The sequence below is a fragment of the Pinus tabuliformis genome, chromosome Q (genome assembly GCF_031772625.1).
Source record: "Pinus tabuliformis cultivar Carrire ecotype Pingquan chromosome Q, CPIR1, whole genome shotgun sequence".
In the NCBI taxonomy this organism is placed as follows: domain Eukaryota; kingdom Viridiplantae; phylum Streptophyta; class Pinopsida; order Pinales; family Pinaceae; genus Pinus; species Pinus tabuliformis.
Window position 1 is genome coordinate 672,071,909 of NC_142296.1, and position 19,483 is coordinate 672,091,391.

Below are 19,483 nucleotides of genomic sequence, written 5' to 3' on the forward strand. Positions count from 1 at the left end.
AATATGTGATGGCAAAAGAATAATCCTTGATGGAGTTAAGGATCATATTGTTCTACATATCACAGATTTGGATAAAATGAAGAAGATGTTGGACGCCATTCTAAATTTTCACCAAAATGATACCATGAATAAGAAGTTGTTTCCTAGGGAGAAGTTGAGAAATACCATATGAATAAGGATGAAGTCTTTGTTAGCTACCTCACCAAGCTCAGTCAATAACGAATTAGCATCTATCCAAGATCAATTAACTGATGATGGACTCATGAGACTGAACTTGAATGGGCTCAAAAAGCAATGGGATGTGTTCATTCAGGTGATAAATGGACAAGATACCCTTAACCATGTTGGGGTCGACTATGCAGAAATTTCACTCAAGAAGTGTTTAGACTAAGTCTTATCAGTAGCATTAGTAGCAATAAGCCTGAGAAGCATGAGCATAATGAGAATGTGGTCCTAGCAAAAAAGGACAAGGCCAGGAAGGGTTCTAGTAAAGGATATAAGGCAAAAGAGAAGAAAAAGGACTTGAGTAAAATCAAGTGCTTTATTTACACACAGAATGGTCACTATATCAGTCAATGTCCAAACTGGAAGAAGGAAGATAAGAAGAAGAAAGGGAAGTCATAGACAACAACTTCAACAAACATTGAAAATATATCTTCTAGATTAGATGATGAGTTTGCTGTCATAGCCTGCCTCTCTAGCTCTATAGCTACAGGTGTCTGGTATATTGACAATGGAGCATCATGTCACATGACGGGAGTTAGAGAATAATTTTCGAGTTATGAAGAAAGTGATATAGGCTTCCATATTCAAATGGGCAATAAGTCCAAGTGCACTCCAGTCGGGAGAGGGATAGTTACCTTTCTAAGGGAGTCAAGCAAGAGTACTCATGTTACAGGTGTGTTGCATGTGCCAAGTTTACGTATGAACTTAAGTTCAGTTTCAACTCTTAGGGGAAGGGATATGATGTCTACTTTTGAGGGTCAAAGGTTTATAGGAAGCACCAAGATTGGAAATTAGAGAAACATATTTGAGTGAGGAAGAACAAGTTATACAGGTTGCAATTGGATTCTCCAAAGGAACTAGTGAGAAACAAAAGTAGCAGAGACATGGGTGAACCATGACATATGATGATGGGCCACATCCATCATGGAGCACTTACACTGCTTAGGGAGACTATGACAGGAGTTCCAGAAGCTACTACAAAACACGATGATGTGTGTAGGGGATGCGTGCTTGGGATTTTTTTGAAAGCAACGTTTCCTAATACTAATAATAGTGCCAAGGGTGTGCTTGAGTTGATACATTATAATATATGTGGCTCGTTTTCTATGAAATCTCTCAGGATTTATGATTATTTTGTAACATTCATTGATGATTACTCCAGGAAGACCTAGATATACTTCTTGAAGACTTGAGATGAAGTCTTCAGTGGTTTCCAAGAGTTTAAGGCTCTTATGGAGAACATGACACGAAAGAAGATAAAGGTTCTTCATACAGATAATGGAGGCGAGTATGTGGAAAAAGCCTTCAAATAGTTGTGGAAAGGAGGGCATCAAGAGAGAGTGGATAGTTCCATATAACCCACAATAAAATGGGGTCGCTAATAGGAAGAATAGGACAATAGTTCGAGTAGTGAGGGTGGTGTTATATGACCAAGATATGCCTAGATTTCTATGGGAAGAGGCATGTAGTACAAAAGTATATATTCAAAACAAGGTACCTTACAAGGCATTCGGGAACATGACACCCGATTATTTGAAAATTGAAAAGGAATAAAGATTTTATTGTGTTGATAATTACTTGTGGTATTCTTGTATTCTTATTTACCTTCTTTATGTTCTTCTTTTATCTTCTTCTCATCAAGCAATCATCAAATCAAAATCATGAAGATCAATGACACTAGAAGTAGGCACTCATCCAAGGCTAAAACCCCTATGTAGGGGAAAACCCAATAAAACTCTTCCACTAATAGATTCAAATCAAATTGAGACAAACCAATACCTTTTTGACCTAGAAAAAGTCTTCCTCCAATCACCAAGTGAGCCTTTCCTTTATGTAGACACACTCTACCAAATACTCCAAATGTTAGCTCCTCAAATATTTCTTTGATCTAGAATTTCAACCCCCCATCTATAGAATTTTAGACCTGTAGTAACTACAAAAATTTCGGCCCCTTCAACTTGCCCAGAAACTCTATAAAACTCACACGTGTGAGAGACAAATGCTCTAAACATTGATTTAAATTCTTCCTTGAATTAGGTCTTCTTATCCCACAATTCACTCTCTTTTTGTCCTGTTTCTCTTGTAGATTGAAATTGTTGAGTATATGCTCCAAATGAGTTGAACTGTCTCTACATATGAAACTTCCATAGTGTTGAATTTGGTTTAATTGGTCTGACTTCTCCAATACAGGGCCGGCTTAGTAAGGAGGTTCGAAATGACTATTTTTTACTCAAAATAAATTTCTTTACATGGTACAAATTTGTAAGAAGGGTCTAATAAATGTGACAAAAACTCTTTTGAGTCTTGACAAAACCTAGAAGCCTTAAATGGAGGCAATGACTTAGAAAATAAAATAATAAAGCATGAAACCCATGTTCTAATAAACAATTTTCCTTTATAGTAAAATTTACTTTTAAGCCCCAAGGGTTATCTCAGTTGGTTGAGTTCCCATTGCTAAGTACCTCACCAGTTGGGAGGTCATGGTGTTGTTAGGTTAACTTGACTCGGGATATAGTCAAAGTTGACCAGGTTAAACAGGGATGGTTTTAGGGCACATGGTATTGTGCACCCATAGTATTATGTCAGTGTTATTATATGTAATGGAGCTTATAAAAGACTGGAAGGAATTCATTGTAATGCAAGACCTGGAGGTGAGCGGTGAAGGCTCACTTGGTCGGATTGGCCAGGGTTTTGACCAATGCTAATGAGATCTTACTAGGTTGGGTTTTTCCCCGGATTTGGGGTTTTCCCGGATAAACATTTGTGTTTATGTGTTTATGGTTGTTTCTGGTTATTTTTATATTTATTCCTCTTAGTAATTATTTATGTTATTAGTAAATTTCTTAACAACTGGTATCAGAGCCAGATATTGGCTTCAAAGGGATTCTTTGATGCCAGGGGTTTATAGTGCCTGATTAGATCAATGCAGCCCTTTTATAGATCTGGGTCTGGAAAATAATGGTGGAACAATCGTACATGGAAGAACTTCAAGGAGAATGTGCGGAAGATAGTACTGTAACTGCCAGGGATTGCAGTGCATTTGCGATATTTAATTGTTTGGAACATGTTAATGAATTTTTTGAGATTCATGCGGCTATTTAAAGAAGGTCAGCAGAAGAAAATTGTTCATGCGGCTTCGAAAATTGTTCATTTTCTACTACGTGAGGCCACTGTTGCTAGAATCTACAAGGTTCTCATCGAGCTCACAGTTGAAGCGGTTTGATAGAAGTTTTTGAGAAAATCAAATTGAGAGAGGATGGATGAGAATTGTAGCAGCAATAAACAAAAAAAATAAAATTTAATGAAGTCAAAATTATTGCATGTAAATGGGCATACTACTATAAGACCTAGTAAGGCATGTGTACCCCTCGGTGATCATCGGTAAAGTCTAGGTTAGACCTAGGTGATAGGGGGGATGTCAGGTTAATAATACGCCAGGTAAAAAGTCTGAAGGGGGTAAGGGCTAGAGTGAGTGGGATTATCTCACTTAGCATGTTTGGCTGGAGTTAGTCAAGGAACCTCAAGTCAAGTTTAAGGGAGGAATTGTTAGGTAAACTTGACTCGAGATAGAATCAAAGTTGACTAGGTTAAACAATGATGGTTTTGAGGCACATGGTATTGTACACACATAATATTCTGTCGGTGGTAATATATGTAATGGAGTTTATAAAAGGCTGGAAGGACTTCATTGTAATGCAAGACCTGGAGGTGAGTGGTGAAGGCTCACTTGGTTGGATTGGCAAGGGTTTTGGCCAATGCTAATGAGATCTTATTAGGTTGGGTTTTTCCCCGGATTTGGGGTTTTCCCAAATAAACATTTGTGTTTATGTGTTTATGGTTATTGCTGGTTATTTTTATATTTATTCCTCTCAGTAATTATTTATGTTATTAGTAAATTTCTTAACAGGGGTCAAATATCCTCGATGCCCTTGGGGTTAGGGCTTGCCTATTTGACCAATGGGTAGATCCCTTCAAGTTGATATGCCTGTATTTTTCTTGTGGATGTAGCGGCCACTGAGTGTCTATGAACTACCCTAAAAAATAGGGGAAAATTATTTTTTCTCTTTCTTTATTTTGACAAATAAATTACATCATGACTCAATAACAATTATGAAGACTGATACTAGTTACATTCTTCATCACTCCCTATTAACTAGGGAGTTATACATAATTACATATATGCATAAGTACATGGACGATCTCAAAATGATGTGCTCCATGAACAGTCACATGACACGTAGTGCTACTGATTAGATACTTGACCAAGGTATCTCATCGGGAGGGGACTAAGGTGTTTTCCAAGATTTAGCCATGGTAGGTGTGTATCCAAGGTCGAAGCTATAATACCAATGCCACCCTCCCTACTTAGGGATCTAGACATCATAAAACGTACGTTATGACAAATGTACACTAAATGTAAAAACATTCAAATAAGAAAGACCTATATATTCAAATAATGTAATAGGACAATGATGTTAAGAAACGATGGTTATGTACAATAGATATACCCTTTGCAAAATTAACATAGGTTCAATTTCTCATTTATTCATTTCTTGTCCTCACATAGCCCTTTGTAAAATTAACAAAGATTCAATTCCTCATTTATTCATTTATTTTCCTTATGTAGCTGCATGGTAACCTAGAAGAAATATTCTCTACAGGAGTGTGTACAACACTCACACAACACTCAAAATATAAAGGTGAAATTCAGAAGTATGGCTCATTTCCAAGTTTCATGGATTATTTTATTTGTGTGGCCCAAAACACCCAAATAAAATAACTTGGAGTTATTTCTTTCATAATTTGTCGTTTAATTGATAACAATCATGCTATTTTGTAAAGACAAGCTATGGTGTTCAACTTTAATTTTTTCTTTTAATTGATAACAATCATGTTAATCCTTGAATCTTACTATTCTCCATATTCTTTTTCTGTCTTAAAGCCTATTTTAAAGTATATTCAATTTATGTTTCTTTTTGTGAGATCCAATCTTTGTATTCATCAGAAAGTAGATAATTTTCAAGAATTTTGTAAAGCTTTATAGTCAAATTATAAAAATATAAAAGTCAACACTAGAAGAAATTTTCTCTAGAGGAATATATAAAACAATCAAAACATGAAGGTGAGATTCACTACTATGGCTCATTTCTATGTTTCATGGTTTATTATATTTGGGTGGCCCAAAACATTGGTATTTTCTAGTGATGTGAGCGGTTGAGGCAATGTTAATCATCTCTCTTAATAAGCTCACCAAAGAATATGGAATTAAGCCTAGGAAAAAGAATCAAAGCACTCTTGAAATGCCTTTTATTAATTTTGATGATCCAGGTGGCTCCAGAGACACACAAAGGACAAAGAGGTCTTATGGAAGCTTGAAAATCGAAATGATCATAATTATTTCGAACTAGGACCAAAGCGTAGATCTCGTCGTCTTGATCGTGGCAGTGAAAATGGTTCATCAATCCGAGCTCGTATGAGGGAGAATGAGCTAGTCAAAGTTCTGGTCAAAGTTGGGTTGTGGGCCAGGTTTAAGTGTCCTACAATTTGACTGACCCCGAGGCATGAAACCTAGCTCTCGAAAGAGGTCGAAATTGTGGCCTCGTTAATTTTCCCAATATACCTTATTTTCTAAATATTGGGAAAACACCTCTATTATAAATAAAAATAAAAAAAATAATTATGAGGTGGTCGGCCACCACCCCTGCCATCCCCAAACCAACATACCAAATTGTATTTAAATTTGGCCAACGGGCCATGACCCCCGTCGGTCCCCAAACCCAACATACAAACCATAACTATATTAATATTAATATGGGGTGGGCGCGGGCCACCTCCGGTGGGACCCGCCCGACACCCCCAAAACTCCAATACATGTGCTGTAAAAAGGAGAGGCCAATGGGAGTTGAACCCACGGCCGGTGGGAGAGCCAGACCTGCCCACACGGCAACCTTATAACACACCCTCCAATACATGTAATGACACCGACAGTACACTCCATTAAATGCACCCAACAAACCTTAATGAAACCACCAAACTCTAAATGTGCCACACATCAAAAACGTATTGTGGAGGGTATGAGGAGGGCCACCCAATGTGGACCCGACCCCCAGCAGAAATATACATTGCGGTTATTAAAAAAAATAATGTATTAAAATGATAGGGGCAGGGTTTGACAACCTGACCCCTCCTCAACTAATGGTTATTATTACTAATCCACCCAAACGGATTTGTTGGTAACTCCATCCGTAAATCATATAAACCTTCATTTCACCAGTGTGCCCAGGCAGCTTGGAGGAACTAGGAATGGGAATGCAAATTGAGGGGAGTTTCTAATTAATTTATTTGCAGGTGGAACCATGATCGAGTGAAATTTCCAAGAGGGTGAAATTTTTGCAATGTCCAAATTGGACAAATTTTATGTCAGTATCACACCTCTCAGCGACAAAAACTTGATGGTGTTGTCCGTTTCTTGATCTGAGCAGCAGATTTGTAGGGGACGTGAAGGAGGAAATATTTGAGAAATCTAGGGGGAATCTAAAAGATTCCTTAAGCCCCAAAATTCCACTTTCTCAGAATTCAGAAATTTGACAGTCGATTTTGCACTATTCGACACCACAAATTTGATGGTGCATTCAAGTTTCCCATTTGCAAATTCTATTTCTCGGCCACTTTTCTAAGTGGACTGCAGGTGTCATCATTCATGCGTGAGCAACCATTTCCATGAGATTCGATTCCGTGAGATTAATGGTATGGCCAGCTTCATCAGTTTGACATCCTTTTCTTTAGATGGCCCCTAGATGTGAGGTATATGCAGTGTGTTCATGTACTTCTTTTGCTATGCATTGTGCTGCACAGATCCCTGTTTGATGTTTGATGTGGGATCTTGTTTTCGTACATGTTTCATGATTCCTACTTGATGTGATGCGAAATAATTTGTGGGATGTACTTGTTGTCATGATTCATCATGTTTTATTTGAGATCACTTTGTCATCATGTTGATGGGATAATCATGTTGTTGCCATATATGTTTGTTGAGATCCCTTTTATGCCATGTGGCGGGATGCTCACTGTCATCATGCATGAGTTTATGTCATACTAATAGGAGTTCTTTTGACTGAGAGTTTCCGTAGAAGAAAATCTCTTGGAGCCACTGCTACGTGAGGGAATTTTCCTTATACGATAGAGACATCACCTCTTGTGTACATCATCACTATTGATAGCACTTAATGTAGTGGCCTACACCATCTTGACACCAGGGCCTGGAGACATAGTCCATCCTAGACGAACTTTGTTATCAACGTCTTGTTATTTTATGTCGTTGATGATTGTCATGTTTCTTCTTCTTTACAACATGCACATGTATTCATCTATGTTCGTTTAAAATGAAATTTAACACATCACCAAAGTAAAAGGCATTGGGAGGTTCCTTTGTCACACCTGGACCTAGATCAAGTGGCATTAGAGAAGTCTTTACGTGGATGTGAATTGCAAGCATGAGAAATGGAATGTGCAGCGACAGAGGATGAAAAAGCAGTGTATGAAACCATGCTCAAAATTTCCGAAAGGGTAGAGAATATGTATGAAACTCTACAAAATGAGACAGAGGAAAAGGAGTGATGACAGCTTCAGTTGTGGGCCACTAAAGAGGCCCTGGAAGAACTGAAGCGCAACAACCAAAGTCTTCAAATAGATAACACTGAATTAAAGATGCTTGTACATGAAGAGAAAGAGGAGAGACATAGTTTTCTATGATAGCTGCAAGCTAAGGATGAGGCCTTAGAAAAGCTGCAGCATGACCCACGTGAGGTAAAAGGTAGTTCTCCATCTTCATGTATGTGTCCTGATGATGATTTGGCTATTTTTGAAAATCATACCATAGGAACTGGCTCTAGACTATTGAAGAAAATGGGATTTGAAGGAAAAGGCTTGGGCATTAATGGCCAAGGCATTGTCAATCCCATAAAAGTAGAAGAATTACCCCATCAGGTAGGACTTACGTATGTCAAAAAGGAAGTCGGGGGATGTGTCAAGACAACTAGCGAACCACCAACATTAGATGATGAGAAGCCCTCATCAGTTCTTTCCAAATCGACAGAGGAGGTAAAAGATGTTGATTTCCTTTTAGTTTCGTCTTCACATAGTATGATTTTTGTTGGAGATGTGGAGATGCTAATTACAGGGACAAACATGAGGCTCCTTACAAGAACGAGGCATAAGGAGGAAAAAGAACTTGGTGTTAATAACCAAGGCATAACTCAACCATTCGAGGTTGTGTAGAGACCTCAAGTCCTAGGCTTGAGATACACCAAGAGAGAATGTTTGAAGGTGCCATATTCTTCTGAAACATCATCGAAATCATTGAGGAAAGAGAATGATGGGAACACATCCCCATCATCTCATGGCAATGCCCATTGCAGGGAAAGATCTAAGGCAAGCTCTCTTCGCCATACTTACACTAGATACAACAAGGAAAGGTTTAACCACTCTCGACATTTGAATTTCCATTTCGATTTTAATCATGTTTTTAATGATGAACGTAAAACATGGTATCGAAAAACATGTACCTTTTGTGGATTACATAACCATACATTTTCTAAGTGTTGGAAAAGAATAGCAGCACACAAAAGGATGAGGCATGAAATACCCTCTCAACATCACGTAAAGAAACATGTTAATGAGATCTGGAGGAAGAATATCTATTACAGTCATTGCGACAGAAGTGGCCATCAAAGAGCCACATGTTTGAGGCTCCATCTCGAGCAATGCCTTAAAAGCAAAGCTAGAGCTTGAGATACCATGCCGAAATGCCAATTTGTGTACAAGCGTTACAGTGAGATCAACACAGTTTTCTCTCCAAACTACGCGATTTTTTTTACTCAGGCACGCCAGCCTCTCTCCTCTCTCAGCGTATAGGTTCGATAGCCCTACAACGTTAATACCATGTCTCCAACGTGTTGCCATCAAAGATACTATTTTGATCTTAGCTTCCATGCCATAAATCTTAGCTTCTACGTCTTTATTTAAACCATCCATCTTAGATTCTATTACCTTTTTGTGCGAGTGACATTTGTTGCACTTGGTCTCATAATTTTGATATATCAAGTTGCATTTCTTCCTCTTCTTCATGAGTCATGCTAGAGATTTCAGGTTGCTTACTAGGTGTTTCCATTTTCTTTCTTTGGGGCATCAATTACTGATAATAATGCTTCACTATTCCCCTTGAATTTCTTCAAAGTAATTTTTCAAACCAAGCTTATGCAAAAATTAAAAAAATCTACACACATTCTTTTTTACTTTGTAGGATCTTGATAATGAATCTGATGTATTTCTGTAATTTTGGATCTCCAAGGTCTGAAATTTCTTCTTTTTGTAACCCTCCGAGTAATATTTCTAACTCCACAAGTCAAATCAAGATTGGATTCTCTAATGAATATTTATGTTAAATCTCCCATGATGACCTAAGTATAGACTTCTCTAGTAGGGCAAACTTGTATGACATGCCGTGGGTCACTGTTTCAACCTTAGGTTCTAAAAATGGTACCCAAAAAACTACAGTTTGTCCTATTTCTATAACTTCTTATGAAAATTCAATCTAATGCAAGAGAGAAAGTTATGATAATTTCTCCAAGGTGACCGGTTTGGAATGTAATTTAGTGGTCTACAAAAACCCTAACTTCCTCATATTATATCTCAAAAAATATAGCGAGACAAGATCTTAAAATTTAGACCCGAGGTTTAGACCAATTTCATCTCAAATGGGGTTTTGTTTTAGCTTTTGAAACTTCGTAGAGAAAGCGTTATAGAAATCATTCCATGATGACCTATTTTTGATGAAATTTAGGAGCTTGCAAAAACCCTAACTTCCTCAGATCATATCTCTGAAAATATATGGAGACAAGATATGAAATTTGGACAAAAGGTTCAATAAGATTTCATCTCAAATGGATTTTTCTTTTTGCTTTTGAAACGTTGGAGAATGAAAGCTATAACGAAAACTTCGCGATGACCTATTTGGAGCAGAAAAACCCTAGAATCCAAAGCTCTAATACCAAATGTTATGAAACGAGCTCACAAAAAGATAGAAAAGATAGATCAACACCTTATAATTCAGCCTCTTCGAGAGGGAAACCTTCTTTACATTACACAAATGAACAATTCTTGGACGATACAAATTGAAAAACCTCCTTTCTATATATAAGATTCTAAGGGGTCACAATATAACCAAGCCGACCTAACAATAATAATATAAAGGCACAAAAAAAACAATAGTGGGATTCTATGGGGCATAATAATAACAATAAAGGATATAATGACAGTAGTAATGGGGGAATCACTAGTATTATAGGGACCTAACAATGATGCAATAGCCAAATAATTGGGAAAACTACCTTTACTTAGTAGAGTTTTCCTACAACAAAAACTATCATACCTCCTTAAAGACGAGTCCATTGGAGGTGTTATGTTAGGTCCCTATACTACTAGTGTAACCCCTTATTGTTATTATTACAACCCACTTATTATATTTTTGTCCCCATGTAGTCCCCATATTGTTATTATTGTGCCCCATAGAAGCCCACTATTGTTATTATTGTGTCCTTACATTATTATTGTTATGTCGACTTTGTTTATATTATGGCCCCTTAGACTCCTATATATAGAAAGGAGGTCTTGTCATTTGTATCATCCAATAATTGGTCATTTGTGTAATGTAAAGGAGATTTCCCCTCAAAAAGTCTTATTTTGAAGGCGTTTATCTATCTTTTCTATCTTTTTGTTAACTGCTTTCATAAAATTTGGTATTAGAGCTTTGGATTCTAGGGTTTCACTACTCCAAACAAATCATCGTGAAATTTCAGTATAACGTTCTTTCGGCGAAATTTATGAAGCTAAAATAAAAAATCATTTAAGAGAACATCTCATTGAACCTTGGGTCTGAATTTTAGATTTTGTCTCACTATATTTGCGAAGATATGATCTGAGGAAGTTAGGGTTTTTGCAAGATCCGGAATTCCATCGCAAACAGGTCATCGTGGAATTTTCGCTATAATTGTTTTTCTACAAAGTTTCTGACACTAGAATTTAAACCCATTTGAGATGAAAACTGGGTGAAACTCGAGCCCAATTTTCAGATCTTGTTTCACTATATTTTTGAAGATACAGTCCAAGACATGTAGGGTTTCTACAGGCTCCTGAATTACATCCCAAACAGGTGATCTTGGAAAAATCATTATAACTTTTACTCTGAGTATCAGATTAAAATTTTGTAAAATGTTATAGAAAGAGGATGGCCTAGAGTTTTCGGTATATCAGTTTCAGGTTCGAAGGTCGAAACAGTGACACATAGCATTTTGTACAAGTTCACTTTACTACACAAGTATATAATCAGCCACCTTGGGAGATTGGGCGTAACTCTTTATAGGAGAATCCAATCTTGATTAGACTTGTGGGGTTAGAAAGAGAACTTAGAGTTCTACCATAGGATGCAATTTCAGACCTTGGAGATATGAAATTACAGAGATACATCATTTTCAATTTCGATCTCTTAATATCAGGAAAACATGATATGAGGAAGTTTGATGGCAAGGATCCGGTAAGTGTGCTGAGAATAAATTATTTTACATATATTAAGAAGAGGAGGAAGAAAATGATCAAGAAACATCAAAAGAAGAGGATATACACCAGGAACTAACCCCAAAGAAAGAAGAAATGAATCTGACCATATCTTTTAAAGCATTGGCAAGAATCACCACTCCTCTAACTCTCAGGATAGAAGGACATATCAAGAAGAAAAAGGTTCAAGAAGTGAAAGATCACATCGAGAAAGAAGAAATGAATCTGACCATATATTGTAATGCATTGGCCAAAATTACCACTCCTCAAACTATCAAGATAGAAGGACATATCAAGAAGAAAAATGTTTAAGAAGTGAAAGATCACATCGAGCATCAAGAAATGAATCTGACCATATCTTGTAATGCATTGGAAGAAATTACCACTCCTCAAACTATCAATATAGAAGTACATATCAAGAAGAAAAAGATTCAAGCAGTGAAAGATCACATCAAGCATCAACAATAATTTCTCCAACTTTTAAAGGATAATGCCACTTTGGTGCATAATCGAATGAAACAATAGGTAGCTCAACATTGCAGTGAAAGAAGTTTTGATGTAGATGATTGGGTATTTTTACAACTACATCTCAAGCAAGCTATTTGTGAGTAGGAAATGTTGGAAATACTACATGCACTTAATAAATGGCAACCTTACATAATGGGAAGACACTTCAAGGTAAAAGGGGATCATGATAGTCTTAAATACTTTTTAGAACAAAGATTATCTTTAGAAGAACATAAAAAATGGGTCACGAATATGTTGGGTTAAGAATTTGAAATCATATACAAAAAAGAGAAGAAAAATATTGTTGGAGATGAACTCTCAAGAAAGGATGAGGATGTGGAAGCATTGTTTTGTGCTATTTCTATTATCGAACCAAATTGGATAGATGATGCAAGGGATGAATGGAAGAAGGATGAAGAAGTGTGCCCACTCATTCAAAAGTTGCAGAAGATCCCAACTCAAATAATATTTCCAAAAGTTGACGAGGAAGGAAACATCATATTGGAACCCAGAGTAGTCACAAAAACAAGAACCTGGCAGCAACGTAATCGATCAACTTCAAAGTATCTCATTAATTGGAAGAACTTAGCCACTAAAGATTCCACATGGGAGGACATGAATTTTATACAAAAGCATCAAGAACTACTCAAGCTTTGAGGACAACACTTTTTGAAGGAGAGGGGCATGTTAGGTCCCTATACTAGTAGTGTAACCCCTTATTATTATTAATACAACACCCTTATTATATTGTTGTTACCATGTAGTCCCCATATTATTATTATTGTGCCCCATAGAAGCCCACTATTTTTTTTATTTTTCCCTTACATTATTATTGTTATGTCGGCTTTGATTATATTATGACCCCTTAGACTCCTAAATATAGAAAGGAGGTCTTGCCATTTGTATCATCCAAAAATTGTTTATTTGTGTAATGTAAATGAGATTGCCCCCTCGAAGACGCTTATTTTGAAGGTTTTTATCTATCTTTTCTATCTTTTTGCGAGTTGGTTTCATAACATGTTATATCGTCGTAAATGTAGAACACCCCTTAATTGGAACAACCCCGAAGATAAATTGATGTTAGGGCCAAATACATTAAAATAAATGGAGACCATCGTGAAAAGGATGACGATGAATCTAAAGTTTTCATAGGACATGAAGAATTCTTACACTGATATGAAGCAAAATGATCGACAATTTCAAGCTGGGGATTGTGTGTATGTACAAGTGAAACATAAAATAAGCACCTTGTGTTGGGGAGGTTGTGCCAAATTTCCCCCTAGTTTTGTGTCCCGTTACAAAGTCTAACTCAAATTGGCCCAATAGCTTATGAGTCAGCACTACACCACCATATACATGTGCATAATGTCTTTCATGTATCATTATTCAAGAAATATATTTATGATCCCACACACATTATTAATTGGAAAGATATACAAGACAATTTAGAAGATTGCATATATATGTATGGTCATTATTTTAGCATGTATGAACTGATCGTGACCCATTGGTTGTAACTATAGGTCAAACCAGATAGTACATTTATGGTCAAACTCCCATGTATACTTTTTCAGATAAAAGCAATGCTACTTAGATGAGTTATCACCGAGGTTAGACTATAGTGGAGCACTTTAGCCCAGAGGAGGCTTCCTAGGAAGATGAGAAATTTATAAAAGAAGTATATCCTAGTCTGTTATGAGAGCTTGGAAAACACTACCATAGTGTTTCATTCAAGGGGGGAGATGTGATATCCCTTGGTAATGTTAGTTGATTCTAATTTATTGTAGTTAAAGACTCTATTTTACTTTATGGGCCTTAGAAGAAAGGAAAAATAATATTTTACATGAATGGATATTTTATTTTATTTTGTTAATTATTAGTGGTATAATGATGTTACAATGATAAAAAATTTGGGATGGGACAGAGTGCTAAAAGAGGTTCACACATAAGTAGTTGGATAGTTATGGGCTAGGCGGTTACTTGCCCAAGTTCTTCCCTGGAAATAATAATCCTTCCAAAAGAAGTCAATAGGGTTGAGGAACCTCAGGTGAAAAAGATAGGAGAAACAAAGGAAATATTTCGAAAGAAGAAGAGTGTGCTAAAAGGATTCCAAAGATGGTTGGAAAGTGGAGTCCATCTCAAACTTGAGTGTTCAGTTAAATTTTATCTACCAAGTTTGGTTGAGATGAGATGGTCATTGGAGGAAACAATGTGAATTGATAGCTACCGTGGAACTACACTAGGTGTGGAGAAAGCTTGGGGGGGATGCAATATAAGAGTGGTCTTGTTTTTTGGGAGGAGTTCTGTGTAGCCAAAGATTTTGTGATTGGTGCAGACCCAGTTTGGGACTGAAGAATTAGATAAGTATGAATTTCGGTTTGAGGGGTCTTGAACCAAGTTCAAGTTGTGTTGTGTAACAACAAAACCCTCAACTACTAGCCCTTTCGGCAATGACCTGCAAGAAGAACGTAGTCTCACCGGAAGCAGTTGTGGGAGGTTGTAGAACTAGGCTCCTACAATCGAAGGGATATACGTGAAGTGACGCCATGCAATTACTTCTATTATATACCAATCTTATAACTTCGCAGGCATAATAAATTCATGCAGATGATTACTATCTTAAAACACATTAAATTCAATGCATAACAGTATATCTTACATTTCTTTGCATAATTCAGTAAAAAGCAGACACGACCCAATACAGAATAGTAGACAAATAACAAGTACATAGGTTCAATACTTCATAAAAATTCTTCCTTATGAAAAATATCTTTCAATTACATTCACTTCTCTAACCTGTGCACTCAACTACAGGCGATCTATGCACTTAGTTGTAGACTCTTCAAGGTCTTCACACACTCAGTTGCGGAGCCTTCTCAAAACTACAAACTATAGATGTGAAAACTGAGATTCACTTATGCTTCTATCATTTAGATCTTCTAATTCTTCGATTACAAAATATTACATATCAATTTATACAATTCATCTATACAAAAACCATGGTCCACATACTATGGATCCATAAAAATAAGGACTACTACCCAATACCGTTATAAAATAAGGACTCTATCCCATCCCTAAGGCCCTAAAAGTTTCCGTGATGAATATTTATTCTCCAACTCCGCATGGTATGCTCCTTGTTTCACGAGGTCTTTTATCCAAAATTTGGACCAAGTTGGGTGATGCCCAATAGGCTCCCAACACTCATCTATGACTTGTCCTGATTCACTAAGCTTTCACGCCCTTAACCTTTGTTGGGATGTCATTGTATACTACATTGTACTGCTAGAGTGTTTCTGCCATTGAATTTTCTTCTGTTTCTCTTCCTTGAGCAAAGCTTCTACAGTAGGGCCAATGGTCTTCTGTAGTAGCTTCACTTCCATTTTCTTCAATTCCTTTAGTCGTTCATCCACTCCCTGTGAAAGTTGCAAGGCTTCCTCCTATCACGGTTGAGTCCTCACCTGTAAGATTTACGATTTCCTCCATAGATCATCCACTTGTACCTGGAGCTTATTCCCTTCATAAATGTTGGCAAATCTCTGCAATACTAGTAAGGTCTTCATAGCTACTAGGATCTCCTCATGCCACTTATGCTTGGCATACAGTTCCTCCTCAATCTTCAGGACATTTGGATCCTCCTACATTGAGGTCCAAATCTACATTGTATCATCGATAAACTTCCCACAAACTTCCACCATATCCAATATGCCTTTCATTATTGCATTGAGGTCCTTTTGTCTCTGCTCGCAAACCTCTGGTTGCGTACTTGGGTGCAATCTTAACTTTAGTTATGATATCTATACCACATAGTTGAATTTTAATTTGGTGATGACATTCTTTGAAAATTTGATTACACATAAAAGCTTCACAGCCTTCTCTATTGGTGCTTCATCATCGCAGACATTCATGTCTATAACTGTACTATAGGTTCCAGCAATGGCCTTCTCCAATTGTTACTATTGCTACCTTACCTCCTCCCTTCCTTGGCCACTTGCTTCAACTCCTATTATATTTCTTCTTTCTGTTATTGTGCCTTTTCTTTCAACAGCGTCATACGCTTCTCTTATTCATGCATCTCCACGGTGATTCCTTCATGAAATTCATGTGGAACTTGAAGAAGTAATGCAGTGACATTCAGTAGGACACTCCACCACATTTTGGGTCACTTTTTATCTGCTACCACTTCAAACTTCAATGCCCCAGCTAGCACATGTAACATCCACAGCCTGAAACTTGTGTCCAATATTTTCTCTCATTACGATGACAAGACTATCTATTTTCATTGCTTCACTTCTTGTGGCAACACCTTTAGCTCTGCAATGCTCTACTCCACCTCAACCAAGATCGCTTTGCAACGATCATCAATCTTATCTTAGGTCTCTGTGTTAATCTCTTATTTTTTCTTTGTTATCTCATCAATGTGCCCATTAGTGAGGACAAGTGGCACTGCTCCCTTACTATTATCTGCCTTCTACTTCTTTCTTCATTGTATATTTATCATAAAGGGTGAACCTTCTGATACTTCTGCATTATTGCAGTGTTCTTCGTGTTCCTTCCTTGCTCCTTTTGTTTCTTCTATCTCTTTGACGACATGTTTCTTACTTGTAACCGCACCCTTCCAAGAACATGTTTATGCACCATCTCCTCTAACCGCTCCACCATGTGGATTCAACCACTCCTCCGACCAACTCTTCACTATCACAAGGAGGTCATCTTTTGTTACTAGTTAGGGCAATGGATGCCATGGCTCTACTAGGTCCTTCATTGCTTTCACATATGCCCTATGAAAGTCTTCCTTAAACTTAGTTATATGACAATACTGCTTGTACAAGCTCGGTGGCAATCTGGGATACTGATTTACCAGCGTATTTAAATCCATCTACATCAACACAAAAAATATTTGTTTCTTTTTTGCGTAGGTTGGATCTTTGTAAACAATAGCAAAGCATACCTCATTTCTTCACACACATCTACTTCCACAATTGGAAATTAACAATCTTCTGTCTCCTTGCATGTAATAAGCGCAATAAGAATCAACAACCAAGCATATTGAAAGGTCTTTCCTTCTTCCTGCGCCTCCCTACAATCCATCAAAAATTCCTTGCATAAATAAGAAGCCTAGTTGAACTGGACTCCTTCCACACACTGCTTTGCCAATGATACCATTGTTGTAGGCATCTCAATTTCCCTACCCTCAGGCACCATTGCGAGGAGCTATCACACACAATTTGTACTGAATGAGCTTCGACCAAACTGCGACACATTCAACATGTTCAGAAGTCCTGCTCTCCCCACTCCCACAACTTATTGTTGCAACTCTAATCTTCTAACTCCTCTGTCTAGGTAGTGAATTTTTTTCAAGTACCTACTCGGCTTGAAATGCATGTATTTACTTATTTCATTTAAATCCCAGTCTTCCATTTTGATTGGGGCAATCTTCCCCAACACTTCTCCTTAAAATGACACCTCTTCTGGAAACAATAGCGTATACTTAGCAAATTTTCCTTCTTCTTGCTCCCTCACCAGCTTCAAATTCAGCTTTTTCAATGGCATATATACTGGGAGGAGAAAGGGAATATTCACATCCTCCATCTCCTTCCTATGGAACTCAACTTCTTCTTCACTATCATGCACCTGCTCGGGTCCCTCCTGCTGTACAGGTTTCTTCTCTTTCTAGATGGGATTTTTTCCCTTTTCCTCCGTGTTTTTCAACTTCACTTCCTTCTGCATCTTATTCTACAGTGATGTTCTTTATTTTTCTGCAAAGACCTCAACTCGTCTCTTTTGCGTCATCTTATGTGGTTGTGAATGCAGTTATACATGGAGCTGCACATGCACCTTTCTTGGCAAGCTTAAACGTATCAAAGACATAGGCACATTTTCTCCTAGGGTATTTCCTTCTTGTGACTCGATAATACTAGCTAGCCCCTACTTCTTAAATATCCTGAACAACTCTTCCCATCCCCTCTTAGACATGTAATAACTCTTCTTTACTTAGGCGCAATTTCTGATCTCTCAAGGAAACAAGTGTAAAATGTGGCAGGGGATGCGGTTTTTATAAAAATTTTGAATTCCCAAACTCATGAGTGGCTCTATATTTGATTCATTAATGCAAGTATGGGCTGGATACATCCAACTATGCTTCATAAATGATTTTTGCCCGCACCCTTCAATGGTAAAAAAAATTAATTGTGCCCTTTTTCCTTCCAACAGTCATATTTCCAAATAATTTCGTCAGATTTCATCTTTGGCACAATCATATCTTCTTCTTCGCAACTCCCTTAGACTTTTCCACACTCCTGAGTATCGTACAATATTCTTACTTCAGTGACATCTCTTCCTACATAGAAGTTTATAGTCCCGTGCCTAGTTTCAACTGTAGGTGGCACTAAGACTTTATCCCCTTCATTTATTTAGTGCAATGGTCCGAAGACATAATTGTCCCTATATATCTTTATTCTACTACCATACACTCGCTCAGGAATCATTTGTCCATTTAACTTCGCGAGTTGAATAGCTTCATCATTTGTAATATTATTGACAATATATGGTCCAAACCAATGTGTCTTGAATTTCCCCGGGAACTTCATGAACTTACTGTCATATAATGATACAATATCCCCCTCCTGAAATATCTTCTTTTTTATGTGCATATGATGTCACGCTTTCTCCCTTGCTTTCTACACGTGCTGATGGAATCCTGCTATGAATATGTCTTCTTCTAAAGCTAGTATCTCTCACATTCATTCCTTCATCATGTCAGAGTCTGCCATATCTTTGACAACTTTAATTATTAGGCTTGGCACAATGTATTCCATAGGAATCACTTCCTCTTGTTCGTATACCAGCCTTGAAGGTGTTTTTCCTATTAAATTCTTGCATGCCATTCTGTATGCCCACAACACCGTGTGAATCCTCAAATCCTAGTCATCTATGTTTACATTCCACACCTTGGTCAATATATTCTCCAGAATCTTATTAAAAGCTTTCACTATCCCATTCTCCTGAGGATGATAGGGAGTGCTCTTTTGATGGTAAACTTAGAATTCCTTAGTCAGTGTTTCAATTATCTTATTAGAAAAGTGTGTCCCCTAACCTCTCATCAAGATTTTTGGATATCCAAATCTTGATAATATAATTT